General features: G+C 44.4%; 1 long non-coding RNA gene across 3 annotated transcripts; it reads right to left on the reverse strand.

Annotated features, from left to right (window-relative positions):
* LOC110260961 lies at positions 389-20,979 on the reverse strand. 3 transcript variants are annotated; one of them, XR_002344610.1, is made up of 3 exons: positions 20,497-20,978; positions 13,292-13,443; positions 389-459 (listed from the first exon to the last, which is right to left on the reverse strand). It is a non-coding gene; the product is annotated as an uncharacterized LOC110260961 (long non-coding RNA). The 3 variants fall into 3 exon arrangements; XR_002344611.1 differs by lacking the exon at positions 389-459 and adding an exon at positions 6,562-6,937 and having other exon boundaries at positions 20,497-20,979; XR_002344609.1 differs by lacking the exon at positions 389-459 and having other exon boundaries at positions 11,180-13,443; positions 20,497-20,974.

Below are 26,908 nucleotides of genomic sequence, written 5' to 3' on the forward strand. Positions count from 1 at the left end.
CACATGTATGTTCAATTGAGTTAAAATTAAATAATGCAATCAAAATGCTTGCTGGTGCCCAGGGAGTGGGTTTGAGGACAGGCCTGGCCTTGGGCTTTGGAGCCTGACCAGATGAGTTGCACTTGGTTTGGAGTTACCATTTGATGGGGGGTGGAGGTGGGGGTCACTGGCTTCCCCTCCTCCTCTCCGGGGACTGGGTCACTTGAGATTGTCCTAAACAATTATCCCCAAAGGGGAGTGGGGGGGAGCCCTGTTGAGCAAATCCTCCACTTTTGTCTCCCCTGCTTATTCAGCCCTTCCTCCCCTCATCCTGCCTCCCCCCCCATCCTGTGCCTGGGACGTTCTGTGGTTATGAGTCAGTGATCAGACAGGGAAAGGGCACGCTTACCGTGGGGAGGAGGATTCGGCAGGGCTCTGGGCTTTGATGCTGGCTCTCTTACATCCTGAATGCTTGAAAGGCTATGGGAGGGAGAGGAAGAAATATAAAAGCAGAAAGGAAGAAAATGTTATTTAAAAAAAAAAAAAAAGTTGAAAAAAGCACGCAAGGGGGAGGGGGGGAGAGGCGAGGAAGTGCCTGGTTGGAAATGTATCAAATGTAACAAATATCTCTGGGAGACAAAAGCTTGTTAAAAACTGAGAAGAGATAAGGCATCGCCTTCAGTGACTCATCTTCCCAGGGAATAATGGCAAAGAGGCGGTGTTTGGGGAGAGAAGTGATGTGCAAATAGCGGTGTCCGTGAAGCTGGGGTTAATTACAGGAAGGACTTCCTGGATAATTGAGGATAAACAAGGCTTCGAGCAGAACCCAGGCATCTAGGCTGGGAGGTTGGCTCCTAGGATTTGAGGAGGATCCCCAAACACTGTCCCTGCCTCTAAGCAGCATCCAAATGGGTCCTTCAGAGGCGCCTCAGGCTGGGCTGACCCAGCACCCCCAGCACCCTGCTCCAGAATGGCTCCTCTTCATATCAATTTGTGAAAATCCATTTGTTTAAAAAAAAAAAAAAAAAGGAATAAACTGTTGCTTGCTCTGCTGTTAGGAAATGAACAACCTCGGCCCAAGGAAAGGAAAATCACCAGCTAAGTCCAGTCTGGCTGTGGAGAACCAAGATGTGATATCTCTAATTTTTTTTCTTTTTTTGGTCTGCAGGCTGCATGTGGAAGGTCCCACACCAGGGACTGAACATGCTCCATGGCTATGACCCAAGCCATTGCAGGGACAATGTTGGATCTTTAACCCACTGTGCTACAAGGGAACTCCTCTAAATGTTCTTGTTTTTTTATAACGAGTGGGTCTCATTAGGATGTACCCAAAGCAGCTTTGTCTTTGCTTCACGCCCTTTTAAGAGATTAAAACATGCATTATCACTATATGCTGTAAGTACGACTTGAGATACTTAAACCCAAAAACTCACCACGTTTTGGGGCAAGGGGCTGCCTTTGGGGCTGGGACATGGAGTTAGAAGGAGGAGGTTGAGAAGCACTTAGAAATGTCAAAAAACTAGAGTTCCTGTTGTGTCACAGGGGAAATCTGTCTAGTATCCATGAGGATTCGGGTTCAATTCCTGGCGTCACTCAGTGCATTAGGGACCTAGAGTTGCTGTGAGCTGTGTTGTAGGTCGAAGATGCAGCTCAGATCCTGCAGGGCTATGGCTGTGGCATAGACCAGCGGCTACAGCTCTGATTCATCCCCTAGCCTGGGAACCTCCATATGCCCCAGGTGCAGCCCTAAAAAGCAAAAAAAAAAAAAAAAAAAAAAAAAAAAAAGTCGGTAAAGAAAACTGTCAGCTCCTTCTGTAGCTGCTGTCTTCTATGAACTGATCCAGTTTCATAGGGCCCTGAAAAAGCACAAAAAAACTGCTAAGGCAGTTCAGTGGAAAGTGACGTGAAACAGATTTTCAGCCCAGAAGGACTCCTGCTGGGATGATTGGAAAGATAATCATAGTGGGACCAGAGCACCATGTCAGCCAGCAACCTCCTGACCAGGCCTCAGTCTCCCCACCTATGAAATGGGGAGAGGATTAAGATGGCTTGCCAGTGTGCTACCAGACCTCACATCCAATTCTCAGAAACCTGAGGACCCTCCATCCGGAAATCCACCCTTGAGTGCAAGGACCCATTTCCTGTCTTTCCTCCTGTCTACCACCTCGAACAAGGCCTTCTCCATGGAAAGAACTCAATAAACAAATATTTGGAGTGAACAAATGCATGCATGATTTGTGCCCCTTTGTTAAAAATAAAAGGTTTGGGGGTGAGCATGGAAGGGTCCGTCTTTATCGTCTTTATCATTCAATCCTATAGAGTTACTTTGAAAGACCAAATTGGGAGTTCCCCTGTGGCTCACCAGTTTAGGAACCTGACTAGGATCCATGAGGATGTGGGTTCGATCCCTGGCCTCCCTCAGTGGGTTAAGGATCTGGCATTGCTGTGAGCTATGGTGTAGGTCGCAGACTCAGCTCAGATCTGGCATTGCTGTGGCTGTGGTGTAGGCTGGCAGCTGTAGCTCTGATTTGATTCCTAGCCTGGGAACCTCCATATGCCGCAGGTACAGCCCTAAGGGGAAAAAAAAATTGGATACATACTAATAATAGCTAACCTTTATTGTGACCAAACACACTGCATATTTACTTTAACTCTGTCTCCAAAAACAGCCTGCTATGGAAGCAGCTGTTACCATTTTCATTCCGTAGAGGATGAAACAGAGATTTGGAAAGATCAAGTGATGAGCTTTTACGTGGAAAGTGTTGGGTACGAGGCTCAGGGACTTTTGCCTGCAGAACCTGTGTTTTAAGTATTTCCTCAAATGCATGGACGGTCTGGCTATGTCCCTGCTCCTAACTCACTGAGTGTCCTTGGGCGAGTCATTGACCCTCTCTGGTCCCGAGGTAGCCCTCCTGAGCTAGGGGACATTTCTGGTTCCTTCTAAGTGTGGCGTTTCTGTTCAGCCCCCAGATCTCTGATCAAATGGCCTCTGGGACCCCTCCGTGGCTCCCTCCATGGCTGCCCACTGACTCAGGCCCATTATAGACTGCATTCTGCCTTTGGGCTACACACTTCTTTTATGACTCCCTTTCATGGTTCCCTTTTCCACTGGACTGTGGACCCCTTAGGAGTAAGGACCACATCTGTCTTTTACCCCATCACTGTACCCCATCTCCAGCAGTGTAGCCACACAACAGTGCCTGGAGTGAAAGAGGTGCTCAAAAAAATATCTGTCAAACTTTGGTTAGGAGCCCACCCCCCCACCCCCATGGCTATAAGTTGCGCGGGTCAGGTGAGGCCACCTTCTGCACCCTAAAGAGATTCATAAGCCTGGCCTCTTGGAACCCCTGGAGTCTTGGAAGGAGATTTTGACAGTTAGAAACAAGCCAAAACCAAAACGCCAGGGGCATCTCCTGATAAATTAAGGGATGCGCGGTAAGGCTTCAATGGGGAGTGAATCATTCCATAGAGTCCCCAAGTCTGGCCACAGACAGTTCCTGAGTCTTAGCCTCTTTCTCACACACACTTGGCTGCAGGTGGGACCTCGGAAGGACCAGGGAATCGGGAGGCTGGAGGCTTTGGTAACTGAGCACCCGCCCACCCCTCTGGTTGGGAGGGGGGGTGTGGTTCAGGATGCACACAAGCCTCCAGGAACAGATCGTAGCAACCAAGCATGCCTTGGGGAGGGGGGTGCCTTTCTGGTTGTACACAAGAGCCAATAATCAAAGCACAATGAGGCGGCCTCACTCCCCAGCTGGTTGCGCACGCCCCATTCTGTTGGTGGGGGTGGCTGTCCCCCTCCGCCGCCTCCTCCTTGCTTGGTCTTTTAGTCACATACCAGACGTGTCTCACAGAGCAGACCCGAAACCCCAGGTGGCAGAATCCCAGTTTCATATAAATTAGGCTGGGTAACACCGTTCAGACACATTTTTTGTCTAAATCATGCAAAAATAGGATTTTCTCAGGGGCATAAATCTGGCCCGAATCTAAACTTGAATGTACAATTGAACTGGTATAGTTTATAGGGCAAACGTAGAATTATCTGGAAGACTTCTGCTTTCAAAGAGCCTGGCCCATTTTTTATCCAATCTGAAAGAAATGATTTATCTGCCGTCTTAAAAAAAAATGCAAAAAGTCAGTGCATGGCAAAGGGGCCAGATGCGAGCCTTGGTGCACTAGAAAAAGGCGTTGTGCCCCGAGCAGACAGGCGTCACCCAGCACCCCACGAAGGGACTGATTCCCAGTGAAGTCCCTGTGCCATGTACCAAGCACCCACAAGTTTGGGCCCTTTGCCTTGTTGAAGGTTAAGGCCTGTTCTCTTTTCCAAAGCAGGATGTTAGGGCAAAGAAAAGGGGGAGAAAATTCAGGGCATTTTGAAAAGAAAAAAGAAAAAGAAAATAACTTCACAGCACAGTCAACAAAGACTCGAATGCCCTCCGAATAACCTCTTTAAATATGACACATTTTACATTATAATAAAGTACTGCTCTGCTGAAATCAATTCAAGACAGTTTCTGCAAGACTTCTCAACATGTACCCCAATCCTCCTACTTTCAAAGTCATCAAGCCAACACAATGACCTTGAAATTTCGACTCTAGGATGAGAATTGTCTCAGACCCTGTGACTTTCATGTGAGACATGAGAGTGTGAGACCCTGTACTCAAGACCTGTCCCCGGGAAGCAATACCTGTCCCCACCATCCCATCCAATGGCCTCGGGGAATTTAAAGTGACAGGGAAAAAATAATAGTATCCTCCCTCACAAGTTGTTTAAATTCTCATGGCAGTTTGCCATCAAACATCAAATTTATTCAATTCATAGTGACTTCAAAGTGTGCAGAACAACAACCCGAGGGCTGCGTTTCTAAAAAAAAAAAAAGTCAGCACTAAGAAGGGGAAAAAGAAACGTTTCCTTAGGTAGATATAAAAGAAAATGACAAGCAGTACCTACACCCTCATGTTTGCCAGAAGCTTTGATTTATGGATAAGCTTTTTTTTTTTTAAAGGTAGCATGTTCCTAAATTCTTTTTCCATGACAGTAGGAAATTGGGCATTTAGATGTAAAAAGAAAATACAGGAGTTTCCATAGTGGCTCAGTGGTTAACGAATCCAACTAGGAACCATGACGTTGCAGGTTCAATCCCTGGCTTGCTCAGTGGGTTAAGGATCCGGCGTTGCTATGAGCTGAGGTGTAGGTTGCAGGTGCGGCTGGGATCCCACGTTGCTATGGCTGTGGTGTAGGCCGGCGGCTACAGCTCCAATTGGACCCCTGGCCTGGGAACCTCCACATGCCCAAGGGAGCGGCCCTAGAAAAGGCAAAAAGACAAAAAGAGAAAAGAAAATACAGGGAGAAAATATTGGAGAGAAAAGTAAATAGAAGCAAAAAGGGACCAGAGTAGGTACGCAGGGTCAGAGGCTGTGAAAGCAGAACTCGGCCAGAAATCCTCCTTTAGGTCCTTAGGCTGGGGGTGGGGTGGGGTGGAGGTCGGGGCCATTGCGGGATGTTCACCTTTAATCTGGTAAAATGCAGGAGAACATTGACTTGGCTTGGTTCTGGCAAGGATGAGAGTAAGAAGGATGCGTTGGCTTGGCTGCCACCGCTTCCTAAGAGCTTGCGCAGCTCCCGCCTCGCCCTTGGCAGTCAATTCCCATCACTGCGCCTTGCTTTCATCAGGCTCGCTGGATCAGCTACACCCAGCCCCCACTGTTCCTCGAGGGTCCCATGATCTCACCGCCATCGGCATCACCAGCCTCAGGGCCCTGCCCCATCCTCCACCCCCGCTCCACAGTGCGGGGTGGAGGAGGGGGCAAGGTCTAGAGTTCAGGGGTAGGGAACTAACCCCCGCCTTCTTCTCCTGGCGCAGAGGTTCTCATTCTTCTTACAAAAGCCATTTTTCTAAAAGCCACTTTCTTGTGGAAGTCTTCCCTCACCTGACCTCTGATACAGCTGGCACTACAAATGGCAATCCCCAATCCTCATCCAGTCAAGGGCCATGGTTTGGTTTGATTTTTAATTTATTTTAAATTTTTTGGGGCATCATCCATGGCATGTAGAAGGTCCTGGGGCCAGGGATCAAACACGCGCCCCAGCAGTGACAACACCATATGCTCAACCCGCTTATTTTTTAAATGGGGGTATTTCATATAAAAAATCCAGATGAACAGCTTTTCTTTTTTGCCTTCTCTTTTCTTTTCCTTTTTTTTTTTGGAAATCAGAAGATGTAGTAATGCTGGACTCACATGTCCTGGAAGTTATGCCAGAGGAATGGGGGTGGGGGAGGTGGCCCTCTCAGCTGATAAGGGATACTCTCCAAAAGTCACATTTTTTTCAACAATATTTTATTTTTTATTTTTATTTATTTATTTATTTATTTATTTTTTGTCTTTTTGCTATTTCTTTGGGCCGCTCCCGCGGCATATGGAGGTTCCCAGGCCAGGGGTCGAATCAGAGCTGTAGCCACCAGCCTACGCCAGAGCCACAGCAACGCGGGATCCGAGCCGCGTCTGCGACCTACACCACAGCTCACGGCAACGCCAGATCGTTAACCCACTGAGCAAGGGCAGGGACCGAACCCGCAACCTCATGGTTCTTAGTCAGGTTCGTTAACCACTGCACCACGACGGGAACTCCTCAACAATATTTTAATGAAGATATGTTAGCATGGCTATGGTTTAAATGATGCTGGAAGCAAGACGGAAAGCATCTTCAAGAGTCAGCCAAATGGAGAATCAAGCAGCTGGCTGAGCAGAGGCACTGCCTGTGGAGGGAGGCATGGCTCTTCATCTGCATGGCCCCCAGTTCTGCAAGTTCAACTCCCTACTAAAATGTGCATCCCTCAGGGCCAGGTCAGACATGTCCGGATCACTGCCAAGTCCCTGGTACAAACGTCTAAGACGAAGTGTATCCTCCAGTCCAAAGGGTCACTTTGAAAACTGCTGGTCAATCCAGTGATGCTTTCTAGGACAAAGGACAAACCTTGCACTTATCAGTCCTGTGACCTTGGGCAAATCATGGAACCCCTCCTCACTTTATAAATAGACCTAAAGACAATGATGACAGTGGTCTTAATGACCCTTCTCTCACAGTCTGTTCTGAGCATTAAATGAGAACATCTCAGTGGAAATACCATATCGACTTGAAACGGCAACACAAGTTTCACTAACTCTGATGATCATGGTACCTAGGAAGCATTTAGAACATTCCCGGTACTCTGCAAGCCAGTTTGTAGGCAATATCCCACTCATGTTATGAGGAGGTGCTGAAAATTACCCATTTTATAGATGAGGAAACTAAAACTTAGGTTATGTAATGTGCCCAAGAACATCAGCTGCGATGAGACAAATCCACATCTCAACTCAGCTTGCTCGAATGTTTCCAACAGCATCACAGTGCTTAAAAATTTTTTCTTAAATTTAATCATTGTTGTACCAGTTGAAACCAGTATACATACTGAGCTACTTGTATTATGAGCAAGCCCTGCCTTAAGCACCTCGCATGTGTCAGCTCTTTGAACAATGATCAGGAGGTGGGAAGCTGTTTTATTCTCTATTTTTTTTTGAGCTGGATGGATATGACAAAATAGCACAGGTTTTATGGCTCAAGAGAAGTGCTGACAAGTTGAAATTAACCAAAGTTGTGAAGTTGTTGAAAGTTTATGGCAACCTTATGGGTTTTATCCTCCACTGTATTTCCAATGATTTCACCCAATGCCAACCCAGAGTGAAGGCTCAGTTAATATCTGTAGGCTTTCCTATCTATGGGATAAGTGAATGATTGAACAAATGCATGAAAATGTGCTGACTCAAAGGTGCTGTAAATATGATTTGACTGAAAACATACTTCTACTATTAAACATCCTCCGTGATCCAACCTTTGCTCTAGCCTGTTAGGAAAACGCTTCTATATCTTCCAGGTTATTCGCTAAAATAAGATAGAAGCAAATCCCTGTTAACCCAGGCATCTGTCTGCAGCCAGTACAGAGTTACTGTGTCTAAGATACATGCATTTTACTTAACTCCCCCAAATTTATTGTTACAATCATCTCGTTTTTTTTCTGGCAAATTCTGAAAGTAATTTGCCTGAGATTCCACAACTATAATAAGGAAAGAGCTGGGGTATGAATCCAAGTTTTGCCTGCCTTTGGAACCTATGTTGTTGGCCAGAAGGCCATATGTTGGTGGGTGGGACATGTTTTCAAACTCGGTTCTAGAAATTTGAAAAACTGAAATCGCACCCCGTGAATGAGCATTTGCTCATTCAAGTCAGGGCGACTTAGAAAACATTTCAGCTGATTCCCAATCTTACTTGTAAAACTTTTGAAAAAAGCATATGGCACGTTTTAGCACTGTTTTGCATTTGTGAATATCCTTAAGCTTCAGGGTCTGCCATGCCTTCTTTATATTAGAATTGTCAAAAATGCTCGTTTGCGATAGTCTGTTCCACAGATATTTGTAAGTAATTTTATATGGGGCGGGGGAAGAATCATTGTAATTAATATAGTAATTTTCCAGTTGTTTGAAATCACTTCATTCCGATTTTTTGAATTTCATACAGAATTTGAGCAAAATTTCTTTTCTGGAAAAATGCTAAAAGGCTCATGAGGATATTTCTAGTGTACACAAGTTCATGGGGGGGGGATATGAGTCCTTTAAGAGAACAAACTATTTTCAAGCAGTTTAGAGACACCCTGGCATTAGGTTGGTGTGCTAATTACAAATCATCCTAATTGATTCAATAGTCTCCCGAAAGACTTCCATAATGTACTAGACAAACACTTTATTAGCCAAGCTGAGTTACTGTAGGCTCTTAAAAGAAAAAAAAAAAAAAAAAGCTTTCCTGAAAACAATATCAAGTCAGAATTTTTTACTACTAGAGAAGGGCCCTTTCTTTGATTTTGTTCTCAATGGGTGTTTGTTTCACTGTTTTGACTTCTTGCTTTTATTTAATGAATGCTAATGTGAGACAGAAAAGAAGAGAATGGACTTGGTTCCTTTCCCTACATCCATCTTGTCTCCCTTTGTAGGAAACATCTGTTGTTCATTCTTGACCAGGATCAATTCCCCCCCCCTTTTTTTCTTTAACAGTCCTGTTTTTTTTCCCTCTTTGGGGAGTCTCCATATCTCCATTGTCTGTCTGTGTAGGTTAGATAGATGGACCCCACCTTCCTGGATCCAGGATTCGCATAGGATCCAAGGCTGGCCAAACGGCTTGTTTTCTTCTATACCTTACTCCTTAGGATGCACCCAGGATGGGCACATGCCTCAGGCAGGCCAAGGAGAATAAATGCTGGTCCCACTAGAATGGCTAAACTGGAAGGATGCAGGGGGGTGGCACAGGGGGTGAAGCCAACGCAGAGGTGGAGACGGAGAAGGAAGGCGCTCCTGATGACATTATCTGATGCTCTGGATTAGGTCCTCCCTAAAGTCATTTGTACTCCTGGATTTTCCACTTATATGGACCAATAGATTCCCTTTTTTTGGCCACACCCACAGCATGTGGAAATCTCCAGTCAGGGGTGGAGCCTGCGCCACAGCAGTAACCAGAGGCACCAGGGAACTCCTGGGACATTTCTTTTTTATTTTCTTTTTTCTTAACCTTCTTTAGGTTGTGTTTCTATTCGCTTGAACAACTATAAAAGATTTTTTTTTTCATTTAAGAAATCACTTAAAATAAAAATTTTTTTTTCTCCAGTATATACTTTTTTTCTCCATCCTATAAGATTAATTTCCTCTGAAATGGTTCAAATTGAAAATGCCATTTGCCCTTTTATATCACAACTAAAGACTGCCCCTCTGACTTTTGGTTGAAAAATTGAAGTAAGCGAAATATTTCGCATATCTATATTTTCAGTCACTCTAACTTTGACATCGAGCCTCCACCTCCTCCTCCCGTAGTCTCTAAAAACTGCTACTTTGACTTGAGTAATTCCTTGATCCTCGTACCATGGGCTCCTCAGTGAGAAAGAGACCCTGGAAATAAAAGCTGTGAATCTCTGCCATAAGTCATCTCAATGCCAACGAGGCACAGAAACTGCTGCCTGCCTGATGGGGAAAGAGAATTATTCAACTACAAAGTTCAAGAAAAATATAATTCAATACAAAGTTAGTAGATATGAACTATTACATTTAGAATGGATAAGCAATGAGGTCCTGCTGTATAGCTCAGGGAAATATAGCCCATCATTTGTGACAGAACATGATGGAAGATAATACGAGAAAAAGAATGTATATTTATGTATGTATATATGTATATCTATATGTATAACTGGGTCACTTTGCGGTACAGCAGAAATTGATAGAACAGAGTACATCAACTACAATTAAATTTTTAGAAAGGAATAACCCTTTGCCACTGCCTCAGGAAATTAATTTTAGCCCAACAAAGAACAGCTTGAATGCAGCAAGTTGGTCATAACACTTTGCAGAAAAAGGTGATATCCTTAAGAAAAAGGCAAGACATTTGAATCTTATTCTAGCCTTGGGTGCAGCACCACAGTGGTCATCTTCCATTTCTGGGTGTCAGCTTTGCCACCTGTAATTGTGGGGATAAGTAGACCGACTTCTCCAAAAATATAGCAAAGATACAAGAGCTCCATGCCTACAATAGTTATGGAAAAATTTGATCCAATATCCAAATCAAATCAGTCTCCTAGACTGGATCCTACGAAGCCATATTTTGCAAAGCTTTCCATGTGATTCTGTAAAACAAGCAAGTCTTGAGAATGAAGAGGAATCACTGATGCTTTGATTATAGCGGTGGCTCTCAAAAAGGTCTAGATTTACCAGTGAAGCTGTGTATAAAAATAACTGTCCCTGGGCCATAAGGTCAGACCCTCTAGGATGAGCGCCAGGATCCTGCCTATTCAAGAAGGAACACTGGTGACTCAGAGCCTGGAGGTGGAACCAAAGCCACAGATGACCCTCCAGAAAACCCTCTGTTCCCATCTTCTGGCTTGGCCTTCATTGTTCTAAGAAGCTCATACCTCACAGGCCAAAGACTCTCTGGGTTGCATTGAGAAGCCTATTTCAGAGACCTGGGCTCGTCTCGTTGACCATCTGTGGGAACAAATTGATTTTCAAGAACAAGAAGGGGACTCTCTGATTTTCCCAAAGGTGAACTAGCAGAAGGGTTTTTTTTTGGTTCTTGTTTTTAAAGTGAAGGGGTATTTTTTCAGTTGTTCTCGGGTTTGTGGTCAGCGGGGGGTGGTGGTGGTGAGCTACAGACTTGCAGTGCATGTGCAAAATGCCATCAATGTTTGTGCAAAATGCATCAATATTTCCAAGGAAAAATGCTGGCCAGGGGCAGGGCCAAGGTTCTCTAGGAATGAAAAGCTCAGGGGACAGTTCAGACGTAACGCTCTCAGTGGGAGAGAATCTTTGTTGTCTGAAGATTCTGTGTCACACTCCACGAGATGCGGTGTAGATCCAGAAAAAGGACACCCTAAAGTCAAAGGAGCCGGCACAAATGTGAGATCGACCCGCGGATGTGAGAAGGGGCCCTGCTGTTTCTGTGCCTTCCTGTCCCCGCGTGCTGTCTAACCTGAAGTGCAGGAGCCATGGTGGTGATCCAGAAAGATCCCCCTTTGCTTTGCTTTAGTCCAGAGGGCACAAATGATGGGCCACATCTAATCCACAGTTTTTCAACTCAATACAAGGAATTTTTAAAAGAAAAGCACACAGAATACAGGGAGAAAAAAAAAAAAAATTCTCAGTAACAGCAAACACCGAATCCTTGAAATTTCCCAGCAAAGATCGTATCTGGAGCTTCTTTTGAAAGAAAGATTCAGACTTGGTGGCAGCGGCCTGGGCTTCTGTGCCGCCACGTTGAAGGCGCTGCGTCACTACAGCTCCTGGAGCTGAACGAGCCCTTCATCTTCCTTGGGTGGTTCCAGCACTTCTATAACCAGCGTGGCCTCTGCATTCCTGGCCTTCGTGGAGTCGTCTCCTTCTTCCTCAGGACCCTCTGGAGGTCCCTCGACCATGGGATCACCCCAACCACCCAGGAGGGAGGGGCCACCAAGCGGATGGATCCCATTTCACTGATGGAGAGACCCCACCCCAGGGGGGGTGCAGGCTGTGCCTGAGAGACCGCTTCCCCCTTCCCCTGACCCCACCTCCGCTTGTTTCTGAGGGAGGTTATTTCCCCAGCTCGGTTCAGGTGTTCCTGGCTTTGTGTCTCCACGCAAGAATTGGATGGAGCTCTGTTTGGCTTCGCGGCCCCCTTCCTGACAGCGCCGTTTAATGGACGAACAGTTTGTCTTATTCCTCTGCCCGGGTTTCTTCACATTGTGTCGGGTTATCAGCCCTCCCCTGCAGATCATATTACAGCTTGTGCCGGGGCTGGACCCTCAGCAGGGTTCACTCTAAAGCAGATCCTTATCGTTACTTCAGTGATAAATAGAGAGGCGCTGGGAGCCCACGGTCGGGTTATTTATGTAGCTTCTCTGTGGATCATGTTTTATACAGCCAGGCCTTCACGTCAGGCCTCTCCCCTCTCCCCATCCAGCTTAGGTTGCATTCAGGAACTAAACACCCACAGCCCCTTAAATAATGTTAACTTAATAGCTGACGTTTTTATGAAATAAGTCTGTGTGGAAGAGGCAGAAGTGGGATGATGCAGACACAGCGCTGGAGCTGGGTTTCAGTGTGTGTGTGTGGTAAAGGGGAGTTGAGAGGATTTTGCAGGTTTATTCCAAACCCATGGAGAATGCTTTGCTTTCGGGGGAAGTCTCTCTTGGAAGTCTATGGTTTTTAAAAGGAAACACGAAAAAGAGTTGGAATTAAACGATGCATAATGCTTCTTGGGGAGGTGGGCAAATGATGGATGAGACGTCTTTCATGGAAGTGGGGGGGTTGTGTGTGGTTGGCGGGGGTCGTTCTCTCTGTGAAGTATCTTGGACCAAACCATCCCGATGGGGGTTGGGGTCGGGTTGGAGGGCACGGGTGGCCTCTGGTGGCACCTTATTTCCATCCTGTTCCTCAAATCCAAACTTTGGACATTTTCCTCAACTGGAGCTACACACACAATTCTCCGTGTGTGTGTGTGTGTTGGGTATGTTAAATGCGTGATTTTGCCAAAAGTCACCATCCGCTGTAGCCAGCTTATTTTGGGTGAACCATCTTAGGGCATTTCTTCCTTTTTGAAAACACCAGCAGCCTCAGATTTGGAAGGAGCATCAACAGCTTTCAACTGTCAAGTCCACCGGGGACATCTGGGGGCACAAGGTCACCTTCAGAGCCCCCACCCCCGCCAGTTAGAATTTGAAGAAAGAGGTAGAGTCTTGTTTTCAATAGCCCCCAACCTGAATTGTACCTTCCAGTGGAGGCAGGAAGAATAGCCTTTTGATGAGTTCCACAGTCGGAATGCAAATTCTCTCCCATCTCCTGGATACCTGGGCCTGCCCCATTTCTCTTTACTGTATTCTGCTTAGCTCGTGCACAGAATGGCAAAAACAAAGAGTCTTTCTGCAAAAGAAAAAGAAGAGGAAAGAGTGAATTTTGTACCCTCTTCTGAGCCCTCCCCAAATCCCCGCTCCAGGGCCTCAGCAGGCAGCAGGGTGCACGACGCATGTGGTGGCTCTTGCTGTGTGTTGCTAACCACCAAAAGGATGACACCATTCCTGGAGTCAGGCCTTCAACCCAGCAGCTGGGGCAGACTTGGCAGTGCTTCCCAGGCTGGGCATCTGGGAAAAGGCCCGGGAGCGAGGACATCCTGATTGCACTTTCAATGAAACGCCTCCTGGCTGACTCAGAAATGCAAGATGAACTTTGGACAGGGACGGCTTTAGTAGCCCTCTTGCTGAGTCATAAAGCCTGGCTGTGAGGATCCCTGCCTCGAAACATCCACATGCTGCCAGATTGGAGTCAGAAAAGACTTCCCCCGAAGGGAAGGGAGCACCAGAGGCACCAGGATGGTACAAAGGCAGCTCAGAGGTCTGGAAGTTTTAGAGAAGCCAGGGGTGCCATTCAGGGTCAATCCTTAAAGACACGGGACAGGCACAAAGGTAAGGCTCTGATGTGGGACAGTTGTGTGCCTGGCCCAGCAACTAGAAGATTCTTCACCAGCAGATGCAAATAGTATATACAGGATGGATCAGCAACAAGTCCAGCACAGGGAATTCTATTCAATCCCCTGTGATAAACTGCAATGGAAAAGAATATGAAGAGAATATGTATATGTATATATATATATGTATCACTTTGCTGTATGATAGAAATAAACACAACATTGTAAATCAATTATACTTGAATAAAATCTTTTTTATTTTTATTTTTTGCTTTTTAGGGACATACCCACGGCACATGGAAGTTCCCAGGCTAGGGGTCAAAGGAGAGCTGTAGCTGCTGGCCTACACCACAGCCACAGCAATGCCAGATCCGAGCTGCCTCTGTGACCTACACTGCTAATGTGGAACCTTAACCCACTGAGCAAGACCAGGGATCAAACCCATGTCCTTATGGATACTAGCTGATTTCTAAACTTTTTAAAATGATGGTGGTTATGGACACTGAAAAGATTTGATCAAGAGTTATCAAGAAACACATTCCTTCACTATGGATGACTTATATTTATGACTCCTATATAAGTACTGACTTGTGCCAGGCACCGCTCTGAGCATTTTAAAAGGGTTAATTTAGGGAGTTGCCGTCATGGCTCAGTGGAAACTAATCTGACTGGTATCCATGAGGATGGAGATTCAATCCCTGGCCTTGCTCAGTGGGTTGGGAATCTGGTGTTGCCATGAGCTGTGGTGTAGGGCGCAGACAAGGCTCAGATCCTGCATTGCTGTGGGATCCTGTGTTGCTGTGGTTGTGGTGTAGGTTGGCAGCAATAGCTCCAATTCGACCCCTAGCCTGGGAACCTCCATATGCTGTGGGTGTAAAAAGCAAAAAAAAAAAAAAAAAAAAGAATAAAAAGGGGGTACTTTCTTTGGGCCTCATCACAACCTTATCTGTTTGACGGATCTGGCAACCATGCCCTTGAGAGGTTCAGCAACTTCCCTGAGCTCACATAACTTCCACATGGAACTCAAACCCAGTGGCCTGGCTCAGGTCCGTGAAACTCTTGGAGACCCCGGCAGCCAAGCACAGATCCATCACTCCTGGGCTTTCCGCCTTCACAGGGGCCGTGTTTAAGAATGATACCCCGAGGCAGGCCTCTGCTGTCGTTTGCAGGGTTCGCCCCCATCCCTGCTGCCTTAAATCTGTAATTCTCCTCCCTGACCACCCCTTCTTTGATCTGAAATGTCCATGGAGCATTTATGGCTTGTCTTTCTAGTTGTGTCTATCGGCTGGATTAGATTACTGCTCTCCTATCGTGCCCCATCTCTTGTATTTTGGGTCATCACTTCCCATCTGCTTCCCTGGTGACTCTGTTTTATGTATCTGCTTCTAAGTGTGCACACTCAGCTCTAGGATCCCCTCATGTACCTGCCTGCTCATGATCCCCTGCAGTCTCCAGCCTCCATCACCAGCCTGTAGATAGCATCACGGCCACTGTCTTGGAGGCAATAGGTACTCAGGGAATGTTTGTTGAATGAAGGCATGAGTGAATAAATAACAGATAAACAAACTAGGCCTTGCCAATGGCCAAAGACCTACACCTGGTCTCCTATGGTACCCTCCCACTTGACACAATTATCCCAACACATTAATACCCGAAAGAAGCTGGAGCTAGGAGGTCATTACTTAGGGTAGAAAAGTGAAGAAGTTAAAAGCAGCTCTTTCCTGGCATCCCCAAATGTGATTTCAGCACAGAGGGTTGAAACTCATCCCAGCTGGAAGGATTCCATCCTTGACCTCTTTCTAAAAACCATCAAGCTAGGACTACCTGTAGTGGCACAGCAGAAATGAATCTGACTAGGAACCATGAGGTTGTGGGTTTGATCCCTGACCTCGCTCGGTGGGTTAAGGAGCCGGCGTTACTGTGAGCTGTGGTGTAGGTTGAAGATGCAGCTCGGATTTGGTGTTGCTATGGCTGTGGTGCAGGCCAGTAGCTACAGCTCCGATTCAACCCCTAGCCTGGAACCTCCCTATGCTGCAGAGTGTGGCCCTAAAAAGACAAAAAGACAAAAAAATAATAATAATAAAATAAATAAATAAATAAAAACCATCAGGCCAACACTTGTGGGGAAAAAAAATGCTGGAAAAATAATGTTAAAAGAAATGAACAAAGGGGAGTTCCTGTTGTGGCTCAGTAGATACAAAGGATGCAGTTTCGATTCCTGGTCTCACTCAGTGGGTTGGGGATCTGGCATTGCCATGAGCTCTGGTGTAGGTTGCAGATGTGGCTCGGATCCCACATCGCGTGGCTGTGGGGCAGGCTGGCAGCTATAGCTCTGACTGACTCCTAGCCTGGGAACTTCCATATGCTCCGGGTGTGGCCCTAAAAAGACAAAAAAAAAAAAAAAAAAAAGAAAGAAAGAAAGAGAAAGAAAAAGAAATGAACAGAGTATAGGAATCTTCTTACAGTCACCTAACCATGGCATCTGTCTATGGCCAACATCTAGAAAGGAAGATGAAAAAATTAAAATGGTGTATTATTTCAAGTATGGGGCTCTGCACTTTTATCAAATGCCTACTGATGATTGTTGTTATTGTTTGTGTGTGCATGTGTGTATGCACACGTGGAGAATAACAGGATGTGAAAGCAACATCTGTACCACCATCCAAGGGAATTTTGCACCAAGCTCTCAAATCATCCTGGCCTGTTCTTCACAACTAAGCTGCTCTCTGATTAAATTGTCCTGGTGGTTGCCCAAGTCCTAACCTCACAATGAGAGGGGGTGGACAGCACCACGTCAATACAGTTGCTATAACTGGGTCAGCATTGCACGTTGGACTCAAGGTGAGTGTCCTCTGATGACACAGGGAAGGTATTTGACATTTCAAGGGCAGCTGAGTCAACATTGCCTCTGACTCTTACGAACATATTAAAATGATTGCAATAGAGGAAAGATAAACCTATTTCAACAACATCAAAAAAAAAAAAAAAAAGAAAAAACTATGAGCTTTTTCCAGTCAATTTAGTCACATGAATCCTAGACATGTGCAAGTAATAGTCAATGAGCAGAGTTTGGTATTATTTATTTTTGCTTAAAATAGAGGCCAACTTTGCTCATCAAAAATGTTCAGTAATATTTGATGGATGAATGAGGTCATGAATATGAATTTGGGAATATCTTTTTAACTTGACATTTAATTATGTTTGTATACCAGCAGGGTTGCTATCTAGACAATAAAAAAACAGGAGTTTTTGTTTTATAGGATAAATATTTTAACATGTCCAGATGAAGCGCTTGAGCTAAGGCTGGTAAGTGTGAGTATTTGATTCAAGAGGTTATCTCAAGAAACACTAGTAGAAAAAGGGGGGATGAAAGAAAAAGCTAATTTAGAGGCATTGATGAGCGGGCTTCCTCTGTGGACAACTGGAGTCAACATCTACTTGGGAAAATAAATCTTGGGGTGACATATGTCGGGGCAAGAATGGCGAGGTACCAACTCCCATTCATCACTAGTTGAAAGCTGCTTCTTTACGAACCAACATCTGCTCCAGCTGCTCTCATTGCCAGAAGAAACCTTTGGTAGATAGTCTGAGATGCTACAAGTAAAAATCTTCAGCAGGCATTGTGAGTGTCAGGTTACATGGGCAGGGCACAGACTGTATCTGCTATAAGTAAGCATATTAAATAATTCACTACTACTTCTTTGGCTGTCCACAAGAGAAAGGCCTCCTATGCTTTATCTCTAACCTCAGCATGGAAAGCCATCAGTTCCCTCTGTCAGTCAATTCCAAACATCATAGCTAATGTAGCCTACCACCCAGGAGATAATCAATCAATATTTTTCAAATAAACAAGTAACATATCAGTCAAGGCCCGATGCAAGTCTCCCTTCTTTCAAGAAATACTCTCCTAGGTCCCAGGACATTTTGCACTTCAATCAAACTCTCAATCCCACTCCTGGGCCTATGTCCACAGAAAATTCCAAATAAAAAAGGTACATGAACCACAATGTTCATAGCAGCATTATTTACCATAGCCAAGACATGGAAGCAACTTAAATATCCATCAACAGATAAATGGATAAAGACGATATGGTACAATATACAGTGGAATACTATACAACCATGACAAGAGTGAAACAATTCCATTTAGAGCAACATGGATGCCACTAGAGAATATCTCAGCCATTAATTTCTCATGGAAGACTTCACTGACCATCCTGCCTAAGTCAAACCTTATTACAGACTGTAGCACCCTACCCCTCTTCTCTACCTTTGTCAGAGTTCTTTTTTTTTTTGTCTTTTTGCCTTTTCTAGGGCTGCTCCGCAGCATATGAAGGTTCCCAGGCTAGGGGTCCAATCGGAGCTCTTGCCGCCGGCCTACACCAGAGCAGCAACGTGGGATCCGAGCCACATCTGCAACCTACACCACAGCTCATGGCAATGCCGGATCCTTAACCCACTGAGCAAGGCCTGGGACCAAACCCACAAACTCATGGTTGGTTTCCAGTTGGATTCGTTAACCACTGAGCCATGACGGGAACTCCTCAGAGTTCTATTTTTATGTTGCTAAAAATAGGCCAGAGGCTGGGCTTTCCATCTTTTGCACACCTGACGTGGTGTAGTTTGACTAATGGATGAACAGAAGGTAGTAGATCCACACAGCAGAATATTATTCAGTCTTAAAAAAGAAATGCTGATACTTGCTTCAGTGCGGATGAAGCTTTTTTTTGTTTTTGTCTTTTTCTAGGGCCGCACCCACGGCATATGGAGGGTCGCAGGTTAGGGGTCTAATTGGAGTTGTAGCCGCCAGGCTACACCAGAGCCACATCAGCTCAGGATCCGAGCCACGTCTGCGACCTACACCACAGCTTACTGACATGCCAGATCCTTAACCCACTGAGGGAGGCCAGGGATCAAACCCGCAACCTCATGGTTCCTAGTCAGATTCGTGAACCACTGCGCCACGACGGGAACTCCTCCATGTGGATGAACCTTAAAAATGTAATGTTAAGTGAAAGCAGACAATACAGAAGGTCATATACTGTGTGAGTCCATTTATCTGAAATACCTAGAATCAGCCCATTTAATGGAGACTTAAAACACATTCCTGGTTTCCAGGGACTGGGAGGAGGGGGGAATGAGAGTAATTACTAATGGGTACAGGATTTCCTTTTGAGGTGAAGAAAAAAGTTCTGGAATTAGGGGTAAAGTTTGCCCAATGCTGTAAATGTAGTTAATGTTACTGAATTGTACACTTACAGTTAAAAGAGTAAATTTGATGTCATTAGTATTTTATTACTATTTTGCTAGCCTATAAAAGGAAAGGTGGGCACCTTGCCTCAAGGCAAGGATGCCTCTGGGGCATGACACAGGCTCTGCAGTGTCCCACGGATCAAGCCCACTTTCAACCTTACCTAGGACAACATCCCTGGCGGGCATTCTCCTCTCCCCTCTCCCCTCCCTTGCTGCCTGACAAAGTTCATCTGCAACCCCTCCTTCCAGGACATCTTAATTCTGTGTCCGGCTCTGCTTCTGTAGACCTAAAACAACCAATGAACCTGGGAATAAAATGCAAGTGTAAATAAAGATTTGAAATGCCCAGGCCCTCATAGCTAGGAGCTGGGATGCAGACCTGCCTGGGTTTTAGTCCAAAGTCCACTCTCCCGCCTTCCTGCTGCCTTCTCTAATGAGCTCACCAAAGAACATCCCACCTTCTCAGGTCAGAACAGGGGGGGCCAGGCCATGTTCCCATAAGGACCGTCGCTCTCCCTCTTTTCCTGCCTTCTTTGAATGTCTGCACCTCAGACTAAATAGGAAGCCTGTATAATTGGTTCTTTCCCTGCAACCTCAAACCTCATATAATTTAAAAAAATAACATGAGAACGGCCCATCTCGCTAACCCTTCCAAGTAACAGAGAAGTTACTGTATGTAGGAAGCCAGCTGTCCAGGCTGACATCGCCAAAGAGTCTCCGAGCATATAGAAAGACTGCATTGAACTCATTTCTCCTTGTGAAGACATGAATACTATTCCATCACTGAGCAGCTGAAACCCTCCATAAATCTCTATTTAAAGGCAAATTTATAAATGCCTAAGTGTAGCCATAAGAATGGTATTGTAATTTTTACTGAACATGCTGGGAACAGTGGATTATTTATAGCATCATGTTCAATGTTAAACATTTCTGGACACCAATGATAAACTCTTAGAGAGAAGTTAATAGAGATATATAACCATAGAAGTAAAATCTAACATAGGAGAATTACGGTGAGGACAGAACCAAATTAGCAATAATTTGTACTTTCTTTGTAGATGATGTCTAGGCTGACACACGAGAAGGAAGATGAAGAATTTTCCAGTAAATGCAACTAGTAGTCAGAAATAATCAAGGCTGTTCCCATTCCTCATCCACTTTCACAGCTAGATATGAAAGAAGTGTCTTTGGCAGCTATGGCTATGTAACAAACAGCCACAAAATCTCAATGGCACATAAAAATAAGCTTTATGTCTCACTCAGGCATCTGGTTCGTCTGGAGTTTGGCTCCTCTTGTCTAAATCTGGCTGGGCATGGCTCCAAGTGGCAGGTCAGGTATGCCCTCCATGGGAGTTACGCTCCTGGGGTCAGCAAGCATCAAATGCAAGTTCTTCTCATGGTCATGGCAGCAGCGCAAGAGAACAAACCCGGACACACTGGCACATTTCAAACCTCCGGATGTATCTCATCGACCAGTGTCCCACTGGCCAAAGTAAATTCTACAGTCCATCCCGGCATCAAGGGGAAGATATTTCCTTCCCATCACAAGGACAAAGCACGACTGTAGATATTCCATTCCAGAGGTAGGAGGAAGTAGGACAAATAAATCTGTCCCGGAGGACCTGAGTTACACAAATAGTTCTATAGCTTTTTTCTGCAGACTCAGAGAATAAGAGGAAAAAAAAAATTACTAGCAGGAGTTTTTGCCTACACAGTTCTGACAACAATAGCAATTTCTCAACTCCTCCTCCCCTCTCTCTAGAGTTTAGTTAGGGCTGATCTCTTTCTGTCTCTAGAAAAGAATAAGAGACCTAGGATTGGCTAATCAGAGTAACTCATAGACTTGGCTGCTCTCTCGGTTCAGGGATAGTCATGTGACCTAAGACAAGCCAGTAAAGGCCAAGCCTTTCTCTTCTACAAGAGAAAACAAACAAAACAAACAAACAAACAAACAACAAAAAAACTCCTTCTGCTCATGCAGAGCATGTTAAAGTTTGCTCTCAATTTCTATCATCCGCTCTCTCAGAAGAGGCCTTTCTTTTGTCCTGACATCAGTTTTTCCAGGCCTTTGACCAGCTCTTCAACTATATAGAGGTCACTGTCTGAGAGAAGCTTCAGCTTGGACCGCCTGTCTGGGTTGTGCTCTAACTCCCAATCATTGACTGTGTTGTTTAAGTCTTGCCTCAGACTTAAAGCATCAGAAAAATCATTTCAAGAAACATCAGCATGATAATATCACTATAGTTAATTTAACATGTTTTAATCTTTTAAAATATCACTCATTTAAAGGCAAACCAGAAATATTTTTAAAAATTCACCAAAAACTTGGAGTTCCCGTCGTGGCACAGTGATCAACGAATCCGACTAGGAACCATGAGGTTTCGGGTTCAAACCCTGGGTTAAGGATCAGTGGGTTAAGGATCCAATGTTGCCGTGAGCTGTGTTGTAGGTTGCAGACGTGGCTCAGATCCTGTGTTGCTGTGACTGTGGTGTAGGCTGGCAGCTGTAGCTCCAAGTGGACCCCTAGCCTAGGAACCTCCACATGCCATGGGTGCAGCCCTAAAAAGCAAAAAAAAAAAAAAAAAAAAAAAAAAAAATCATCAAGAACAAACAAGAAAGGAAATTCCAAAAAATAAATTAAGTGTATAAGTACAATATTATTAGTATTCAACAAATGTTGGACGTAGAATAAGAAATGTGAGTAAATATAATTTACAAATTGATAAGAAGGTTGAGTATTTTTCTGTAATCTACTGTCCTGCTTCTCCAATGGATTATGAATTTATCATGGTTTTCTGCATGATGCTCTGGAATGTATCCTTTAGTCCTAAAACCCCAGGGCAGATAAACATTTTAGGTGCTTAAAAAAGCACATTTAGAAAATGATGTTCTTGAAGGCCCGTGGGAAGAAATTGACACCATTCTTTCCACTTTCATTAAAGAATTAACTTTGCTCCATCTCCTAAATGGCAGGACATGCAACAACAAATGCAACTACTGAAGCATGATTTGTTTTCCTTCAGTCACTTGATGGGAAGGATTTTGGTTTCTGCCATATGTGATGCAGGCTCCCGTCAAAAATCTCAGTTTCTGGATCCAGCTAGCGTAATATTCATCCCTAAGGCCTCCAGATGTGTGTAGTGAAGAGGTGAGAGGAGCAACGACTGGAGGGCAGTGGTGACAACTCTCTCCAATTGCCCCTGGCCCTTCCTAATTCGATGACGTCATGGTCTGAACGTGAAAGCCCAGTATCCAAAAATTGCAATTCTAAACCTGAACGCTTGATCTGCAGTCCAGCAACCAAGTTTGTTATCCAGACACAGGTGACTCAAGTCAGTATAAGCATGATTGTCACCATTGGTTGTCTTATTTCTATCAGTCATATTACGATGTCATAAACTCCTCCCCACTTCAGTGACCTGAAACAATAAATCAGGAATTATTTCTCATGCCTGGGAGGCAGCTGGTCCAGGCTATTGGGCTGCAAGTGGGTCTGCGCCAAAGTGTCTCATCCTCTCCTGACACCTGTGGGCTATTCCAGGCGTGTTCTTCTCATGGCTTTGGCAGAGGTGACAGGAAGCAAGTGGAAACAATGGGGCTTCTTAAATCCTGAGCTTGGACTTCACACTGTCATTTCTGTCTCATTTTATTGACCAGACTAAAGAAAGGAAGGCACATACCCAAACACAGAGAGCCAAAGGCAGGGAAATATACTTTGCCTTTTGTTGGAGGAACGTCAACATCACAGAGCAAAGACTATGCAGAGAGGGAGAGGAGAGGAAACAGAGCTCTGGATTCAATCTCCTGCATAAATATGAGTTTTATATTTATTCATAGGTTTATCTGTTCACTCCTTCATTCATGCACGCAGCAAATATTTACTGAGCACAAATCATGTATTGGACCCAAGGAATACAAAAGGGTAAGACAGGTAAGATCCCTGCCCTCATGGAACTTGCATTTTCCTTAAAAGGACAAACCACAAACAGACAAACAGATGGTGAAAGCAAATCTGTCATCCTGTCAGTAAGACCCACTGACATAATTTTACTGTCAAGTTGCTCTTTTTACCTTATATTTCAATTTATTTTAAAAATGTATTTATTTATTGATTTGTCTTTTCGGGGCTGCACCCTCGGCATATGGAGTTTCCCAGGCTAGGTGTCTAATCAAAGCGGTAGCTGCTGGCCTATACCCCAGCCACAGCAATGTGGGATCTGAGCCGCGTCTGAGACCTACACCACAGCTCATGGCAACACCGGATCCTTAACCCACTGAACAAGGCCAGGAATTGAACCTGTGTCCTCATGGATGCTAGTCAGATTCGTTTCTGCTGAGCCACGAAGGAAACTCCTATTTTTTTTTTTATTTTAAGTAAATTAAGTAGTATAAGGGTAAATACCTAATAAGAGCAAAACAAAAGGAGATTATTCTCATTCAATACCCACTAAGGACCATGCCCTCCGCCAGGCATCTTACATCTTTTTCCCCATAAATCTTAGCAATGACATTGCAGCGATGATATTATCATATCTATTTTATAGATAATAAAACCAAAACTTAGAAGTTAAGCATCTTGTCCAATATCACAGTGTAAGAGCCAGGAAAAAACCCAGCTCTGTCATGCAACAAATTGTATGCTTTTCCCATTATATTTTCACTTGAGTGTTGTGTTTTGGAATGAAAGCTTATAATGAGTCGTGCAAACTCCCTGGGCCTTTTTTGACCCTTGGCCAGCGGTCGAACAAAGCAACTGAACTCATTCCTCAAGGATATTTTCAAAGGGTGTCCTGGGAGTCTGGATTCTGTACCCCTGCTACTTTCCTTCAAACACAAGTTCCTGGTGATGCCACCTGCCTCCAGGATCCAGGAAGAGCTGACCATTCAAGCCACGGTATTTATTTCTTGGGAGACTTCCCACCTCTGAATCCCATAAGCTTACCAAATTTCTGACTTTTCAAAAGGAAGTTCAAATAAAACTCGTTAAGTCACCAAATATGAATTTTCAGTTCAGATCTGCATCTAGTGCTAAGCCAAAAGCAAACCTATTTATATTCCTGTAGCTTTACACTAAATTCCAAATAATCTTGTAAGTGAAGTGATACCTTTTTCACAAGCATCAGCTTTACACTCAGTGAGACCAGAAAACTTGTTACAATAGGGACAAACTCATGGAGGGAGCAGCTCATGGAAATCTCCGTATTAATACGGGCTGTTTTGATTTTAATCCCAGTGCCTAGTGTATTGGATAATATTCGGTAGTCAGAGCTTACTATGGGCTGTTGTTCCCCCTTTACTAGGTGTCAGCCGTGATCATTCCACTAAGGCAGCCCAGCCTCTGCCTTTACTCATTTAGGCCATCAGATGTTTTCAGGACAAAACTACTAGTTCCCCAAACAAAGTGAAGAGGACTAGGACTGGGCAAAGAATCCGGGGTGGGCGGGTGGGGGAGTCTTGATTATTTCTCCTGTGCCTAATCTATTTCAAAACCCTAAAGAATCACACTCATTCATGTCGAAGGGGTCTAAGGATGAAAAACAGATTTATCCTCACTAAAACACACAAACACAGGGGGTTACACATCAGAATGCTGATGTGGTCCAGGAGAATTATTGCTTCACCTATTTAAACACAGATTTATTGAATATCTGCCTACTAACAGCCAGATGCCCTGCTAGGTACTGGAGACACAACAGAAAACAAAACACATGTTGCCATTATCTTCATGGGGCTGGCATACTTGAAAAGGACAGGTATTCTTCAAATAGTCCTACAAATACAACTGTAGCATGGACATGGGCCACTACTGAAAGATGTATGGTACCAGGAGTCTCTAAAAATAGAGTGATATGGCCCGATCTGGCAAGTCAGAGGTTTCCTGGAAAAAAAGGACCTTGAAGAGATAGAGAGAGAGGAAATATTCTAGGCAGAAAGACTAATATTGCAAACCCTATAAAAATTTTTTTTTAGGGCAGCACCCATAGCATATGGAAGAGACCAGGCTAGGGGTCAAATTGGAGCTACAGCTCCTAGGCTACACCACAGCCACCGCAACGCTAGATCTGAGCCTCGTCTTCAACCTACACCACAGCTCACGGCAACGCTGGATCCTTAACCCACTGATCAAGGCCAGGAATTGAACCTGCAACCTCACGGTTCCTAGTCGGATTCGTTTTTGCTGTACACCACAGGAACTCCACAAATGCTATTTTAAAAAAAATAATCCTTGGTCATAATGGAGTATTGCCTAAAAGGCTCACCTGAGAATTATAAAAATTTCTAGGGCAGACCAGCAAACTTTTTCTGTAAAGGCCCAGAAAGTAAATATTTTCAGCTTTATTTTGAGACTGGTTCATATATAGTGTCTGTCGCACATTCTTCTTTGTTGTTCAATCCATTAAAAATGGGGGAAAAAAGTCCTTAGCTCTCAAGTTATACAAAAACTTGAGATTTATTTGGCCCTAGTTTGTCAAGCCCCGTTTGAGGAGAATCTACCTTTACCATATATTTTTTCACTATTGATTAGAGCCCAGACTCTGGGAAGTTAGAGTTAACTTGGAGATATTTTTGTCTGGGAGAGATGCAAATGCTTTCCACTCATAGAAAAATGTAACCCAAAGATTATAGCATCATTGCCTTGGAGTCCATTAACCATTTTTTTATCTAAACTAGCAATCTTATTCCAACATTCTTCTTCCAGTACCTATAAATACTCAGTTTCTCAAATGCCCTCGGATCTAGCTCTACCATCTCAAGGGTCCCTTTATTAAGGAGCTAAATACATCTTTGCACCTGCTCATTTTGTATTTGTACGGATGTCTTGATTTTAACTTCTTAAAATTATACTCTGACAGGTCCCATAGAAATAACGGGGTGATGTTTTGCACAGGAAAAAAAAAAAACAGATCCATGTGATTGAAGCAGAGAGAGCAAAGGGTAGAGTGTGTGATACAAAGGTGAGGCTACATGGATAGAGAGTGGCCTGACCATATAGGGCCTCGTTGGCATGTTGAGAATGTTTGTCTTCAACCCGAGCATTAGAAGCTACTGAAGTATGAATCATGTGCCTGTGTGTATGTGTTGTGTGGGCAGGGGGCATGTTGGCAAGTCACATGTTTCACCCACAGCATAGAAAACAAATTAGAGGGGTCCAGACAAGAGGTGAGTTGCAATCAGAGGGCTATTGCAATACTCCAGACAAGAAACTGGATAAAGGCTGGAGGATGAAGAAAATGGTCTAATCTGAGATATGAGGGCTCGGCTTCTAGAAGGTTCATAAGAGACAGACTGTCAAGGATCCTCAGCCACTGTTTCCATCTAGTTGAGCTTAATGTGATCCAAACGTGTTTTGATTGATTCACCATATGCAAAGTCACCATCGCAGAGATCAAAACACTTGAAGATCTAAGGACTGTGCATTCCCTCTTGGTGAATGTAATATATGCATAGGTATGGAAGCCGCGTCGTATTCGCAAGACTTCTTACTGAGTAGAAGGGGAGGACTTTTGAAGATTTAACATGTATTGGCATAAGATGAAGATTGCCAGAGATTTTCAATTTATACTGCTGATTATCATTCCAGAGGAACTGAAAGTCAAAATAGCCAGAGTTTATCTCTCCAGGGTTTGTATGTCTCCGTAGCGCTAGATGACACTCAAGGACTCTCCTGTC

This window comes from Sus scrofa, chromosome 6 (genome assembly GCF_000003025.6).
Source record: "Sus scrofa isolate TJ Tabasco breed Duroc chromosome 6, Sscrofa11.1, whole genome shotgun sequence".
Lineage (NCBI taxonomy): Eukaryota > Metazoa > Chordata > Mammalia > Artiodactyla > Suidae > Sus > Sus scrofa.